The sequence below is a fragment of the Oryzias melastigma genome, linkage group LG21, assembly GCF_002922805.2.
Source record: "Oryzias melastigma strain HK-1 linkage group LG21, ASM292280v2, whole genome shotgun sequence".
Taxonomy (NCBI): Eukaryota; Metazoa; Chordata; class Actinopteri; order Beloniformes; family Adrianichthyidae; genus Oryzias; species Oryzias melastigma.
Window position 1 is genome coordinate 3,466,413 of NC_050532.1, and position 14,965 is coordinate 3,481,377.

The window sequence follows — 14,965 nt, forward strand, 5'->3', positions numbered from 1 at the left end:
ATAGATATCCAACTTCATATTGAGATCTGATGTATCTAATGTGTTTCTTTAAAGTGCTCCTTTAATTTTTGTGAGCAGTATATATATTTTAAACGAGTCAAAGCTTTCACAGTAAATAAAAAAAAAAATGGGTCAAGCAAGCAGTATAATTTGAGCAAGTCTTTACTGAATTGGCTCAAGACAAAGGGCTACATACTTTGTACATGCTCTACATTATACAGTCTGACATCATTAGCTAAAGTTTAAATGTTCTCTAAAGCTGATGAAATCATGTTTCCTTCCTCTCGTAACTGGTCAACTTAATTGAGTGAGCACCGTTTAATACTGAAACTCACTTTCCAAAGAACATTTAAACCAAAGAGGATGTGTTGATTAAAGTACAAGAACAAGGCACTTTGACTCCGAACCTAATCACAGCTCGCCGGTTGGGCCGCGCCGACGGCGCCACAGGGGGTTGATCGTTCGCCGTCCTCAGCTCCACTCATAAACTCTTTTTTACCCTCACGGCTGACACACGCGCTGGTACTATAGGGGGCAGTGTTTACTCCCATTGTGCTCACAGCACACCATTTTTTCGTGGTGTAGCCCCAGTATGGTACGATGGCGGAGTGATCACAGATGGCAAAATAGTTGTACTTTGCTGTAAGCTGAACATTAAACAAGACCTTCAAACAACTAGCCTAAGTGATGCAAACCTCAACTCAACCGTATAGAAAACAAATGCCAGACCCATCATTGATACACAACTGAGGACTGGTTTAGAACTAATGATAATTTAACATCAACATTGTTGTATCTTTACTTACCTGTCAGTCTGCAATCAGTTTCATGAGCAATCATCAGTCCAGTAAACACGGTCAGTTATGATCTGCTCGTATTGATTTAAGGTTTTTCTGTGCAGACACTTTGTTCCTGGTTTCCTTCAGTGCATTGTCCAAACGAAGTGCTGTCTGTCTTCCCTTTCTGCCCGTCTCTGTCTCATTCAGAACGCTGCGATCTGGTTGCCTGCAGATAACTGCAGTCTTTGTGCAACACATTGCAGAGCCTTCCATACTGTTCATTCAGACGGCATCATGTCAGGCGTATTTATTTGTCAATGCTCATTTTCATTCCACAAAAAAAATATACAAAATAAAAACGAGCTGGTTTGTTATATGGGGTAGCAAATGTGTGGCTTGACATAGAAACGTAAAATAAGAGTTCTTTAATAATTGTGCCAGTTGAGACCCCACAGGGTGTTGGGCCTGCAGTTGAGCCGCGTATGCATTGCATTGTGCTCCATATTAACATGTATGGGAGAGAAGATGAGTGCAGATAACCCTGTCTGGACTGAGCTGTTTATCAATGCGCCGCTCCTCTCAGCATGCAGAGCAGCCCCGGCAGCCCCCCGTGCGAGCCCGAGCAGCCAGAGCTGTCATTGTTTAACGCCTCTCCTGATTAGTTTACTCTCGCCTGATTAGAAATTAATTAAAATGATGACACAGATCCCAGCAGAGTAGCAGGGGAAGAGGAGGGAGGAGGGCAATGAGGGATGTTCCGGGGAGGGGTGGGAGTGGAGGGAGGGGGGGCAAGGTGAAAAGAGGGTTAGTCGTTTGTTGGTGATGTCCGCGGGGAAGAGGTTAAGTAAAGTCGGAGAGCTTTTAGCGGGAAAGTGTGCAGGAGGGGAGGGATTTGATGTGGATTGTGTGGCTGGCAGATGGGAAAGGGTTTTGGGGCAGAGGGGTGGTGGGGTGATTGGGGGCTGGTGGTGGTACAGCAGGAGTGGTGCTCTGGCGGGGGACAAACATGGCTTAATAAGCGACTCTTGTCGCAATCAGAACATCGTTTCCTCATGCATTCTAATGAGCTAGCTGTTGCAGCGGAGATCAGTTCCCTCTCTAATTTATTCAATATGTTTTGTGTATTCACCCTGTTTATTTAATAACATGGACCGTGCACATTAATCAACATCTCAGCCATCATCAGCACAAATATTCTGCTGAGAGTTTTCTCTCCATATCTGCCTGGGTCATGGCGCTGATTCTCAGGACAACATTGTCGCGCCGCCACTATCTTCTTCCTGGTTATTGCATTTGGAGACATGGCGAACGTCGCAGAGAAAGTCAGAACAAAAGCTTGGAGTATTAATGCTGTGGCCTGATAAGACGGCGGTTGATCACAGTGGAAACATTTGAGCGGGTATAGTTGCAGCTTGGGGTAGTCAAACTCATGGTTTTGTTTCACCACATCCTCTGGTAGAGACCAGAAGAGACTGGTGACTGTATATGAGAACTGAACTGAGTGAGTGTGATGTCATCAATAGAAAACTACTTACTTCTGACCAAATGAAGTCAATTTAGTTGCCATTTGTCCTTGATAAGGACAACACGTTTGAACCACATTATAGTAAGGAGAAATTTCTCCAGGTTGGTCAGAGTCAACATTTCTATGGCAACCACTCTGGCCAGTCAGGAGTGAGCTTGTTGGAGGCCACATCCCTACCACTTGAAAGCAATGAATCTGTCAATCAAACATGCCAAATGTTCAACGTGAAACCACGTACTTCTCTTGAGGCATCTGATTGGTCAGTTTATAATTAAAACTATATAGTAATTATATTACTTATGATACTGCTAGTGTGAATGATGTAAGCTGAATCTGGCAGCTAAAGAGGCCAGAGCTGATAGCTGAAATACTGTAACTGATAGCTAATGACTGAAAACACTGATAACTGAAAACGCTAATAACTGAAAATGCTGAAGCTGATAGCTGAAAACGCTGACACTTATAGCTGATAACTGAAAATGCTCACACTGATGGATAACTGAAAAAGTTGAAGCTGATAGCTGAAATACTTAAACTGATAGCTAAAAACTTTGAAGTTAATAACTGAAAGTGCTGAAGTTGATAGCTGAAAACGATGAAGCTGATAACTAAAAACGCTGATCCTGATAACTGAAAACGCTGATGGTGATAAGTGAAAAAGCTGAAAGCTGATAACTAAAAATGATAACGCTGATAATTAAACATGCTGAAGCTGATAGCTAAAAACGCTAATAACTGAAAACGCTGACACTGATAGCTGATAACTGAAAATGCTGATCACTGAAAACGCTCACACTGATGGATAACTGAAAAAGTTGAAGCTTATGGCTGAAATACTTAAACTGATAGCTAAAAACCCTGAAGTAAATAACTGAAAATGCTGAAGCTGATAGCTGAAAACTATGAAGCTGATAACTAAAAACGATGAAAACTGAAAACCTTAAGCTGTTAGCTGAAAACGCATACGCTGATAGCTGATAACTGAAAACACTGAAGCTGAAAGCTTGCTAAAATATTAGCTTAATGCCAAAATAGCCTAAGAAAACCCAGTAGATGCCAAAATAGTAGAAAGAGCATAATGCTAATAAAACAACTAAATGACAAAACAGCTAAACAAAAAAAAAATACAGTACACACCACCCCAGCTAAAACAGCTTGCATGTTACTTAAATATTAGCTAAAACTCCAAAATACCCCAAAACATCAGTAGATGCAACTGTTTTTCTTTCAAGATAATAAAGTGTAAATTAAATGTGTACAAACAAGCAAATAAAAAAGAATGAATGTCAAATCCATTCACATTTTAGTTTCATAAAGTTCATTATCAAAACAAAACAAAAGGAAGATAATTAGAACATTTTACTGTATGGTCACATGACTTTGCTAAATGCAAAGTGTTTCCATTCATTGGACTGTATTGATGGTTGATCAGTTTTTGTTGACATCACGATTGTGTCCACTGTGATCATACTTGGTCGTTTTTAAGTTATAGTAAAACAAACTTACCATGTCTCAATCAAAAGTGTTTTTTTCCAAGATCAATGCAATCAATTTATTTCATTTTAAACAATTCTCTAATGGTTTAGATCAATTTGATAACCAACTTGCCTCAGACAGATTGATATGTAGGAATAGGTTATGAATCAATAAATCAATTAATCGTTACACCCCTATTCTGACAAATATAATGACTGGGTAACAGCTGTTTATTTCTTAATAGAAGTGTGCAGGATTTCGGCTTTTTGGGACCAGTAGGTACTTCCTATTTGGAATGCTTGGAGAGACGAGTCACTGGAAGAGACATTTTTCATCCAGAAAAACTTTTAATCTCCATCTAAGCTGCATCTTTATTTTGTTTCTTTCTACCCCAACTTCTTGCGTCCCCGCCACAGCACATTTACTTTATCCCTGATCCTGGATGTAATCCTTCCCCTGCACCTCCCTGTTATTCATGTCAGAATGTAACCCAAAAAAAGGTTGAAAAGGGGAGTTGATGTGCCACGTCTGGCTATATGTGTGTGCGAGGGGGCAGTGCGGAGTAGGGACTAGTGGGTTTCCCATAGCAATGAGGGGGCCGCGGTTCTCCTGGTAACCTAATTGGCATGTGTTTCCTAGCGGGCCTCATTGTGGCCTCTCCTAATCACCGTCCCCAGCCCTAACAAGAGCGACCTACAGTATAGCTGCAGCGCTGAAGGAGCATGTCTTTTGTTGTTTCATTTCTCCCTCTTTCTTCCTCCTCTCGTTTGTCCTCAGCCCCTCCGTCCTGAGAGAGGGACTCGCCGATGCGGCCTGATTACCGCGGCCAGGTTCAGAATTACGCATCTTTGCGAGCGCACACAAACACACCACAAAAAAAAAAAAAAAAAGAAAAAACAACAGTTGGATTATTGAGGCAGACTCCTGCCCAACCGAGCTTGTAAACCCTAATTGGGAAATGCTTTAAATAATTTCTAATTAGCACAAGTGTGGTAATAATTGGCGGGGTAATCTGAGGATTAATTAGCAGTGTTTTTATGTGTGTTTGTCTGTGAATGAGGGTGTGTGTGCTCGTGAGCACGCGTGGGTCATTGTGCGTGTGTGTCTCAGGCCTGGACGGGCTGCTGAATAGATCCCGGGTTCTGCAGCTTGCTAATGGAATCCTGTCCACTCAAGGAGGTCTGTGGAGGAGGGAGGCCAAGACAGAAGCACCTTTGTTGGCCACGTTGTACCGTGGGTGGCCCCCTCCCCGCCTTCAGAACCTCATTTGTATCACGGCGGGCATCCACCCCCCCCATCTCTTCTGACCCCCACCCTATTTAACAGCTAACCCGGTCTCTACCTCCCCTTCACCTCGTTCAGCCATCCCACTTCGAGCCCCCACCACTCACCGCTCTCATCCTCTTTCTTTGGCTAAATGACACGTTTTATTTTCTTTGACCCAATGCGCGCCCGAGCCCGGCTGAGGCTCTCCCTCTTTCCGTCTCTGCCGAGCTGTTTTCTTTCTGCCACTCTCTCCTCTCCAGTCACGTTCACCCTCTTTTAGCCTCCCATACATCCCCGTCCCTCTCCCCATCCTCCTGCGCCGGAGAGGGCGAGGAAATGCTGGGCTCTTGAGTTGTGTACTTCCACCTGGTCTGCTCTCTAATTACTGCATCCTTTCTTCTGTGGAAAAAAGAGGAAAAGGAGGAACAGGACTGCAGCCACTTGTTGCACCAAGCGAAGGTTTTATAAGACCCCACCCCCCACTCTCTGAACTGGTAGCGTTTTCCAACGTAAACCTAACCTTTGATGGGTTCCTTGGATTTTTTTCTATTTTTCATCGCCATAAAAGCTTTACTTTGAAGAACATTCAAGCTCTGTATCTCATTGCCATCTGTATTTTGCTCCGCATTACATCAAGGATCCACTCAGAATTTTGGTCATTCATCTTCTGGTGTCAGCAGACGTACTGAGAAGCGCTCTCCCATTCACTCTGTCACCTTCTGCCTCCCTTCTCTCACTCCCTATCTCTGTGTGGCAGATGGCTCTTAAGGCCATACAATTGGGAAGCAGGAAGCAAGTAAACAAACAAACCAGGATCAATAACCCGACAGACTAATTGAACCATGTCAGAAACAATTTTCCTGAAGCTGGCTTTTAGTCACGATGTCTCTCTGGACAAACGCAAAAAAGTTCGACTGGCAGGGATGAAGATGAAAACACTTTCCACTTCCTGTTTTACCAACTCAATAAGAACAGAACAGAGTTAGGGAATCATTTGTTGTATTTCAGTTGGATTTCTTGCGTTTTTTTGCCTTTTTTTTTTTATTTAAAGTTGTGTTTTAATGACTTACACTTCCTGTTTTCCAGCTAAGCTCAGTATGGGGCTCCTACATTTATGCTCTCTAAATATGTTACCAATGGTTGCCATTCCTAGTAATCAGATTGAATAGATAGATGACTTTGAAAAATCTGCAAACTTGCACCTTAAACTATTTGATAATTGATAAGATTTAAAGACCTACTTTAATGAAAATCAAGTTTTTGGTGATTTAACCATGTTCTTGTAGCATTTTTATGATGACAAATGACATGTAAAAAGCAAAATAAAGTATTCAAATCATTGTGAATCAGGAGCAGACGAATAAATTGAGTTGGAAAAATATCATATTTGTGATGTAGGTGCCACAATTAGCTCCATGCTCTTATCCACTCTGATGCATCCAATTGCAGACAAATAGATCCATGTCAATTGTTTTCTTGTCTGAGCTGGAATCTGGATCCAAACTGTACAGCTGGATCGCTCTAATATAGCTCGACCTTTTTGTTGCACCCCTAATGTTATGTTGGGAGTGAGAGGGGCTGTAAGCCAGTGGGAGAGCATGTAAATGGATGGATAATAGGAAATGGGGAAGGCTCACTTCCACCCACAACTCAGAGGTGAATTTCTAATGAACTACAGCCGCTCTGCAGGCCTAAAAAGTGACACAGTTTTTATTTATTTTGTTTAAAAATGACATAATCATAATGAAAAGGCCACAGGGAACACTTTGAAAATAGATCAAAAGATGATCACAGTGGGACTTTAAAACCACGATCCGTCGACTAATCGATGACTAATTGACTATTTAAATAGTCGACAACTAATTTAATAGTCGATTAGTCGTTACTTTATATTATATGGAATCAGAGTGTAGTTGTCCAAGTTCAAAGTTATCATTGCATTATTCTATCTATTTTCGCTAATTTAGTATTTTTTCAGTTTTTTAGGCTAATTTGGAGTTTAGCTAATATTTCCGCTGCATACTAGCCTATTTGGCTAATTTAGGCTTTTTACCAGGCTTTATGTTGTTCTAATTTATCTGTGCTCTACACCTTTCCAAACTTTTTCAAAAATTTTTAATTTTGTATCTTGTGAAAAGTTACGATCCAGAAAAAAGTAATTTATTATTAAAATAATTCAAAATCTGCAATTATGCACAAAAAACAAACAAAAAAATTATATTCATGTGTAGCATTGACGTTTAAGTATTTCTATCTAACAGTTTACTTTTTTAGTTCATTTTTTTGTATTTTGTTTTTAGATTTTGATATCTCATCATAAGACTTCTCAGTAAGTAAAAATGACAGCAAATCATCCCACTTTGTAAGGATTTTTTGTCAGTTTTTCCCCTCTTATTTTAGGTTACCTCTTTTGCAGGGTGCCATGAGGTGACCTTTTTGCATATACTGCAAAACGGGGTAGCCCAAAATAGAAATAAATAAATAAATAAAGAATAAAGTTACTATAAAATAGTCAAATTATCTGTCAATGCAGCAAGAAACGTATTGAAAATAAAAATCTAATAATAAAGTATCAAAGTCTAGAAAGAAGTAATTCCACACAAGCATTCGAATATTGAATGTAAGACAGCCTAATAATAAGTATTTATTGCTACTTATAAGCAAACTGTTTATTAGTGAATTATTTTAGTTTTTATGGCTCTAATTGTGACAAAAAACTGCTATAAGAAGTGATAAATATTCTTTTTAGAACAAATGTGAACAGAATAGGAATGTGATCTTATTACATGTTGACCCATCTTTAAAAATCCTCTTAAAATAAAACTATCATATATTATTAGAACATAAATCAAAATTTGGGTTTTGAATGAATGCCAGTTTAACAAATCAACACTTATTGAACTTTAAAATAATGTCCTTAAACTTGAACCAAAAATTACAGTACAAGTTGAGTTTTTTGAGTCTAAAATCAAGTTTTTTTTCTATTGTCAAGAGTCTTGACTAATTTTAATGATATTATTTCTAGATCCCCATTATTAACAAAACAAAAAAAAAAAGAAAAAAGCTTGGAAAGATGTAGAGAAAAGTTAAAACGACTCGGTAAAATGTCTTAAATGTCTAAAAAGGAGATTTCAAATCTCTTTAGTATCAAAAAGGTGAGTTTGTCCAGGTCTTATCGTTGATGGTAAACTTTTTTGTCATCATCGATGCTTACCCAATCCAGCAGGTTCGCCTGGCCAGCTCTTTGACATTTTCCTGCTCTGGTACAAGGGCGTTTCCTATTCCCTTCCCTCGTCTTCCTCCCATTCCTCCCAGTTAATCAGACTGGAGTGAAAAGGAGGCTGATAAGCCTATTGTCTGGCTGACAATGTCTAGGTGATAGGGCTTTAGTGGCCAACTGGATGGTGCTCGGTCCCTTCTCCTCCTGCATCAACCCATCCGACATTTCCTTCGCCCTGAACCCCCTGTGCCCTTGCCCCTCCTTTCTCCTCACCCCCCCTTTTTTTTATCAGTCTTTCTTCCCTCGTCTCTCCAACTCTTACCCCCCTTTGCCTTCTTGCCAAGTCTGAGCACCGCAGACCCCTGCACAGCTCGGATTCTTTCCTCCCTGACCTGTCTCTTCATTCCCCTCTCTGCTCGCCCTGCGCTTCCCTCCTCTCCATTGAACGCCGCGGAGCCACCAGAGGGAACTCATTAGTGCGCTGCTCCCAGGTTAATTGGCTTGCTTAAAGAAAAGGACTGAAAAGGAAGAAATGAATAAGAAGAACACCCACTCTGTCCGGGGAGAAAAGGGAATCGACCTGTGTGTTTCTCACACTGGCAGCTCCTCTAAGCAGTGATGCAGCTGCTGTCAGGCCAGATGTGATCCTCTCCCACTGATTATCACTGTTAACGGTGCATACGGGAGGGGGGGGGGCAAGGCCTTAGCCCCTATTGTTGGATTTATCTACCTCGGAACTATGTAACAAATCTGTAAGGCGCCCCATGTGACAGGTTCATATTTCTCCTTGTAAAGAAAGACGATGATATCAGGCCGAAGTGAAAGCGTTATCTCCAGACTATCTAGATGAGTCTATGCAGAGACCGTGGACTCGTGTGCATCCATACTTCCAGGTTCATGAAAGAGTCAGCAGGCTGGGCCTCAGTGGCCCGGAAAGCACGGCCCTCCATGCCCTGAGAAACAGAGGGGAAGGACTCTTGAGGGAAGGGGCTGGAGGAGTGGTGCTTGTGACAATAGCAGGAGTGTGTGAGTGCAGTCTGGAGAGCTGTCCACTCTTTAATTAAACACACTTGCTTTTGTCATTTTGGCCAACAAACTCATGTCACCAAAAAAAAAAAAAACATCTGGTCCTAGGAAGAGATAGAACCCCAGAGGATTGAGATATTTCACTTTGAATGTCCCTTAAACTTGAACTAATACTATTTCTAATCAAGTTTCAAATGTGTATCACCATTTTAATGTCTAGTTAGGTCACAACTACTTTGATATCAGGCAGTTTTTCACACCCTGGTCTGTAGGAGACTTAAGTGGGCGTCTAAATGTGTTTTTTTTTTAGCTTTCATTAACTTTGGATGAGCTTTATTTGTATACTAGAGTTCATGCAGGAACCATTAAAATGTGATATAGATTTCTCTTAACCCATACTGGTCAAAGTGGAAGCTAAAACATTTGGATGCCAACTTTTCAATTCAATTTATTGAAAATAACTTTATTTATTTATTCCAGAGGGGCAATTCTATTTTTAAGGTGCAGAGAGTGGCCTCAAAATTCACATGACACAGGATCATAGAGAGAAAAAAAATGATAATAATAAAATGAAAAAAGAGAAAAACTGTACAATATACTAGAAGTAATGTACAATACTATGATTCCTCGATACAAAGGGAGGCCCAATAGAGACAATATAAATGTATTAAAAAACACAAGATAACATAAAGTGACATAGTGTATTAATTTGGTTCCATTGCACTGATTAGCCATATTGTTACTCAGTATTAGGTAACTGGACTGCCCTAGTAGCTTTAAGATGCGACGAATAAATACAGAAATGGAAAAAAAATTGATCTCTAAAACTGGTATTTTCTAAATAAAATCATAAATGTGAATCCACCTTTTGATCAACTTTATTAGCATTATCCATGTAACCCCAGACAGACGGTTGCTTGATATTGTGCATTATGGTCTGTAGGAACAACTGTCACAATAAATCCATGTTTGCTGTGAAGACTTTTGGTTTTCATCTGTTTATTTTGAAGTTGAATGCTCCTCTTCTGTTTCCTCATTATTACTTTTCTTCTAAAAGAAAATGAAATTGTTTTTAACTCTGCTAGCTTGAGTTTGACCCTCTTTAAGAAAGTAGTGGATGTATTTTCAACACCTGACCCAGCGATTTGTCAAGCGTCAAGAAGAATCAGTTGGATGTGGTAGAGAGAATCCAGAAGTTTTACACAGTAAAACCTCCATAAGAATCAGACTCAGAATAAAACGCAAAAAATGTAAAATGTGTTTATTTTTTCTTTGTGCGTGGCCCAAGAGTTGGGATTACTGCTCTAGGACATCAAGCTCTAAAAGAGCCAGACACAGCTAATTTGTGATATTAAGTGAAAGCATCAAACGGACATTTTGCACCAACAAAATGCAAACTTTTACAATGAAACTTGACTACAGGCAAACTGTCTCTTCTGTGCTTCGACCCACTCCAATGAAAATCATGTTTTTGGTGTAGAATTTTACTCATGACGGAGGACATATATAAAATAATTTAAGATTTAACCTGCATCTCTGAGTATTTTTTATTCGAATTGTGATTGATCAGAAATTGTGATTTTTTTTTTTATTTATTTATTTTTTTTTAAAGCTCATATTTGTGATGTAGCAAATGAAATGGGAGGGGCCAAAGTCTTCATGCGCCACTCCAATTCTGATCCACTTGCAGACAAATAGATTCATGAACGTCTTTGTTTTCCTCGTCTGAGCTGGAATCTGGATCAGAACTGTACGGCTGGATAATTCCAATATTGTCAGCCATTTTTGTTGCACCAGTGATGTTAGCTTCAGATTGTGATGATTGTAGGATAGTGGGAGAGAATGTAAGTTAAGGAATGCTGGGATATCAGTGTAGGGTTACTTCCTGGCAAAGGTTCAGAGATGAGTTTCTGATGAACTTCTGCCGCTCTACAGAAACTATGTCTTGAAAAACTTCGCAGATTTTTTATTTTGGCCAAAAACTGCTTAAATTATACTTAAAAGACCACTGGGAAGGATTTAACAATGGATCAAAATATAGTTGGGACTTGTTGATTACATGAAGTATCTAATTTCTAAAAATTTTAATGAAATGTTACTTCAACATGCATTTTGTCTGCTGTTTACAGGAGAGTAATAGTAGTTGTTTTTTTTGTTTAGTTTTTTGTTGTTAGACATGCTGATACCACCTCCTTAGCTCCGCCCCTTACCCCTTATCTTACTTCCTTTGACATAATCTCAAACTTTTAATCTACCGACAGGTAAATAACGTTTTGTTTTTCTTCTTAGACTTCTTTAACACAGAAAAGAGCTATAAAGTCTGCAGCACCTCACTTCTCAAGCTCAGTTTTGTTTGCATCAGTGTAGTTCAATTCCGGAAATACATAAAGAATTCTGAATTAGTTTGGCGGAGCAGAGTAAATATAGCCCAACTGACTTAAAATACTTAAAATTACCTTAACTTCGCTGTTTGTTTGAAAAAACTGTAGTCAGAAGGTTGTTATGTCACTTTTTTTCATTTTGGGATGGCCTAAAAACAAGGATAAACGCTGCTTAATGGTTAAAAATCATACAGAGATGATCTGTGAATTTGTGACCTAAAAGTAAATGAGTGAAATATCCAGGTGTTTGGTTTGATTAGAAGTATAAAAATCTCTGAAGACCTTCTTCCATCTTTGGATTTATTTTAAAAGCGTTCCAAGTGGATTTTTAATCATTATTATGCCATTTTTAGCCAACCCCCCCCAAATTCTTTTATTTTCTAGGACATAGTTTCTGCAGAGCGGCTGGAGGGGCTCAGAAATTCCCCTCTGAGTTGTGGGCGGGAAAGCAGAGTAAGCCCATTCCCATCACCCATAGCTGACAGACACGGATCTAAAAGTGAATGAGAAGGGAGTGGAGGCCCCGCCCACAAATACGATCTGCATCACAAATACAATCTTTTTCAAGCAGTGTTTTTTGTCTACGCGTCATTTAACAACAATTTGAATACGAAAATACCTAAAAATGCAACTATTGGCTTTTTTTTTTATTTGTCAGAAGAAGACCTTAAGAAATCTTTAACTCTGAGCACTGCTGTATAGAAGAGCCTCTTTTTTATTCTTACCAGTGAAGCAGAAGCCTGCTCCAACCTTACAATTACTGTGCAGGTAATACAGTGCAGGTTTGATTAACTGAGCTACACCCCGGTGAAATCAATAACCCTTTGAGAGAGTTTCTGTGTGGTTAAACACCACAGAAAGAATGCCGGAGGGAATGACAAAGTAACGCCTGTCCTTTCTTCCCTGTTCACCTTGCCTCCGTCTCTCGGTTCTGGGTCTCAGCGGTGAGACGATGACAGGGATGAGCGGCTCTCTGGGCCCCCGGCCAGCGTGTGGGGGGATCACGCTTTCGGATGAGAGGGGCCGAGGCCCTCTAGACGTCGGAGTGGGGCGGCGGGGGGGATTAGTCTCCTGCTCATCCCTCGCCCGTCCTCTCTGGCTGTGTTGGACATCATTACTACCCGACCCACCGCCAGCACACATCACACACGGACACGCTAACCCCCCCCCCCCTCGTCTTTTCAGCTGAGAGAGAAAGCAAAAAGCAAAGAGGAGGAGGATGGGGGGGCATAGATTCACTGCCATTGTGTGTCAATCACTCTGTGTGTGTGTGTGTGAGAGAGAAACAGAGAAAGAGCTCTTGCCTCCAGTGATTAGCTCTGTCAATGCTGGGCTCTTGCTGCTTACAGAATAATACAGTAAGGCCTTGAGGAGCAGGAGGGAGAGACGGGGAGAGCGGTGTGCCTGCAGGCCTGCCCGCTCAGCGCTCAATGTTGTGTGTGTACCTGTAGCTGTGCTGGAAGGAGACGCTGTTTACATGACCACCACTATCTATTTATTTTTTGGGGGCTCGATTTTGGCTCAAACAGCCGACTGGTCATCCGCCTGCAGCGCGTCTCCACACTCACATCTTCCACACACAAGTGGGTGTTCATCGCCTTGAGCCGCAGAGGAACATGAAATAAACACAAACTAGGATGGTGACAGTTTCAAATCGGCTTTAGATCACTATGAAAGGTAAAGGATTAGGATTCTTATTCCAGTCCTGAGGAGATAGGACGCCGTTTTGGAGTCGAGCCCACTCCTCTGCGCCTGCTGTGGGCCGGGTGTCTATCTTCTAATCTTCTAAAGCTTTCCTCTGACATTTGCATACAGTGTGGCCTACATAGTTTGCATGCTCCCACCTATATAAAAAAAACGCATCTCTTCTAAAAAATTAGTGATGCTTTTCATTCCTAATCCAATTCACTAACACATTTAAATGTTGCCTAAAAAGGTCACAAATGAGGACATTAATGATTATTAAAATCAATTCCATCTCATTTCATTCATTAATTCTTTTTTTTCGTCCAAAACATAGAGTTTCTGAAAGGCTGCCATTTGAATTCTAATTATTTCCTATCATTTATAAAATCATTTGTTTTAATCCTGCTCAAATTAAATAGTGACAAAAGAGGGAAAAATGATAATTTATTTAATCCATAATATGTTTTAAAAACATTTATTAAATTAGGAGAAGTTTGTTAGTTTATTAACTTTATTTATTTTTTGCTTCGACTACATCCCAAACAAAATTTGGCACTTTTTCCCTTTTATTTCCCACATAATAATGTTTTCTTGTAGGTTTTTTCCATTATAAAGAGGGAACTGGATTTAAAAAAAAAAAATCAAATTAAATTCCCATTGAAAATGTTGTTCTTGTTATTCAGATGCTGGTTCGGGGGCCTTTTGTGTGAATGTAATTATTCTCCACTATCAGGACGGTCCACAGGGGTAATTAGTCACTTCTCACCAAAGTCCTGCCGCCATCCTTAGATTTTTATCTTAACTGTGACATTTAAAATAAAAAAAGAGAGAGACATTTTTGTCTTTTTGTTGAACCAAGTTTTTGCTTTTGTGTGTGTGTGTGTTGCGTTAAGAAATACACCTGCTTTTTTTAAAATCTTTTTTTATTTTGAAGGGAGGGGAGACAGAAAAATCGTGTTTTTGCAGAGATGCTGCACCCCGCCAATCAGAGCTGCAGATATAGATATTTCAGCATCCGGAACAGGAGCCGGTGAATGGATGCTTTAAGGACAATTCTGCACCGGAGACACGTGCACGTGGGAGGATTAGTAGGGGGGTTTGGTCGTTTTGTGACACTCAGCACATTTTCTTAAATTGATAAGCTACTAGAAGCTTTTCATATTTTTTTTGTTTTTGGCCAAAATTGCACAAAATTCAATTTACAGAGTGCAAATGTGATATAATGTGCAGCTGGATTGTAGAAATTAGGCTTTTTTTATTTTTTAAAAATTGCTCCAAGTTGCTTTTATGGTAATATAATATATTTTTAATCCTAGTATTTCCCAGCTGCATCCTTCTGCTCATGTGTGCCACCTGTAGGCAGAGGTCTCCACATAAACATTCCTGTGTTGCAACTTTATTTGTAAAAGGAAGTGAAAAAAATCCGCCCGGATCGGGAGCGATGACCTTCCAGTCATTAAGATGGAATCATATCCGCTCTGAGGGGGCGCCGCGTTCGCCGTGCCTTCCTGCAAAATATCAATTTAGGCCTATTTTGTGCTTCAGCAGACGTCCTGGCAGGGGTTGATAATGTGTGATTTTGGTGCCGAATGGGAGAGTGGTGGTT

General features: G+C 40.2%; 1 protein-coding gene across 1 annotated transcript in view; it reads left to right on the forward strand.

Moving 5' to 3' along the window:
• Nucleotides 1-14,965, forward strand: part of sox1a (SRY-box transcription factor 1a) — a 121,932-nt gene that overhangs the window by 36,983 nt on the left and 69,984 nt on the right. The gene's annotated exons all lie outside the window — the stretch shown is intronic.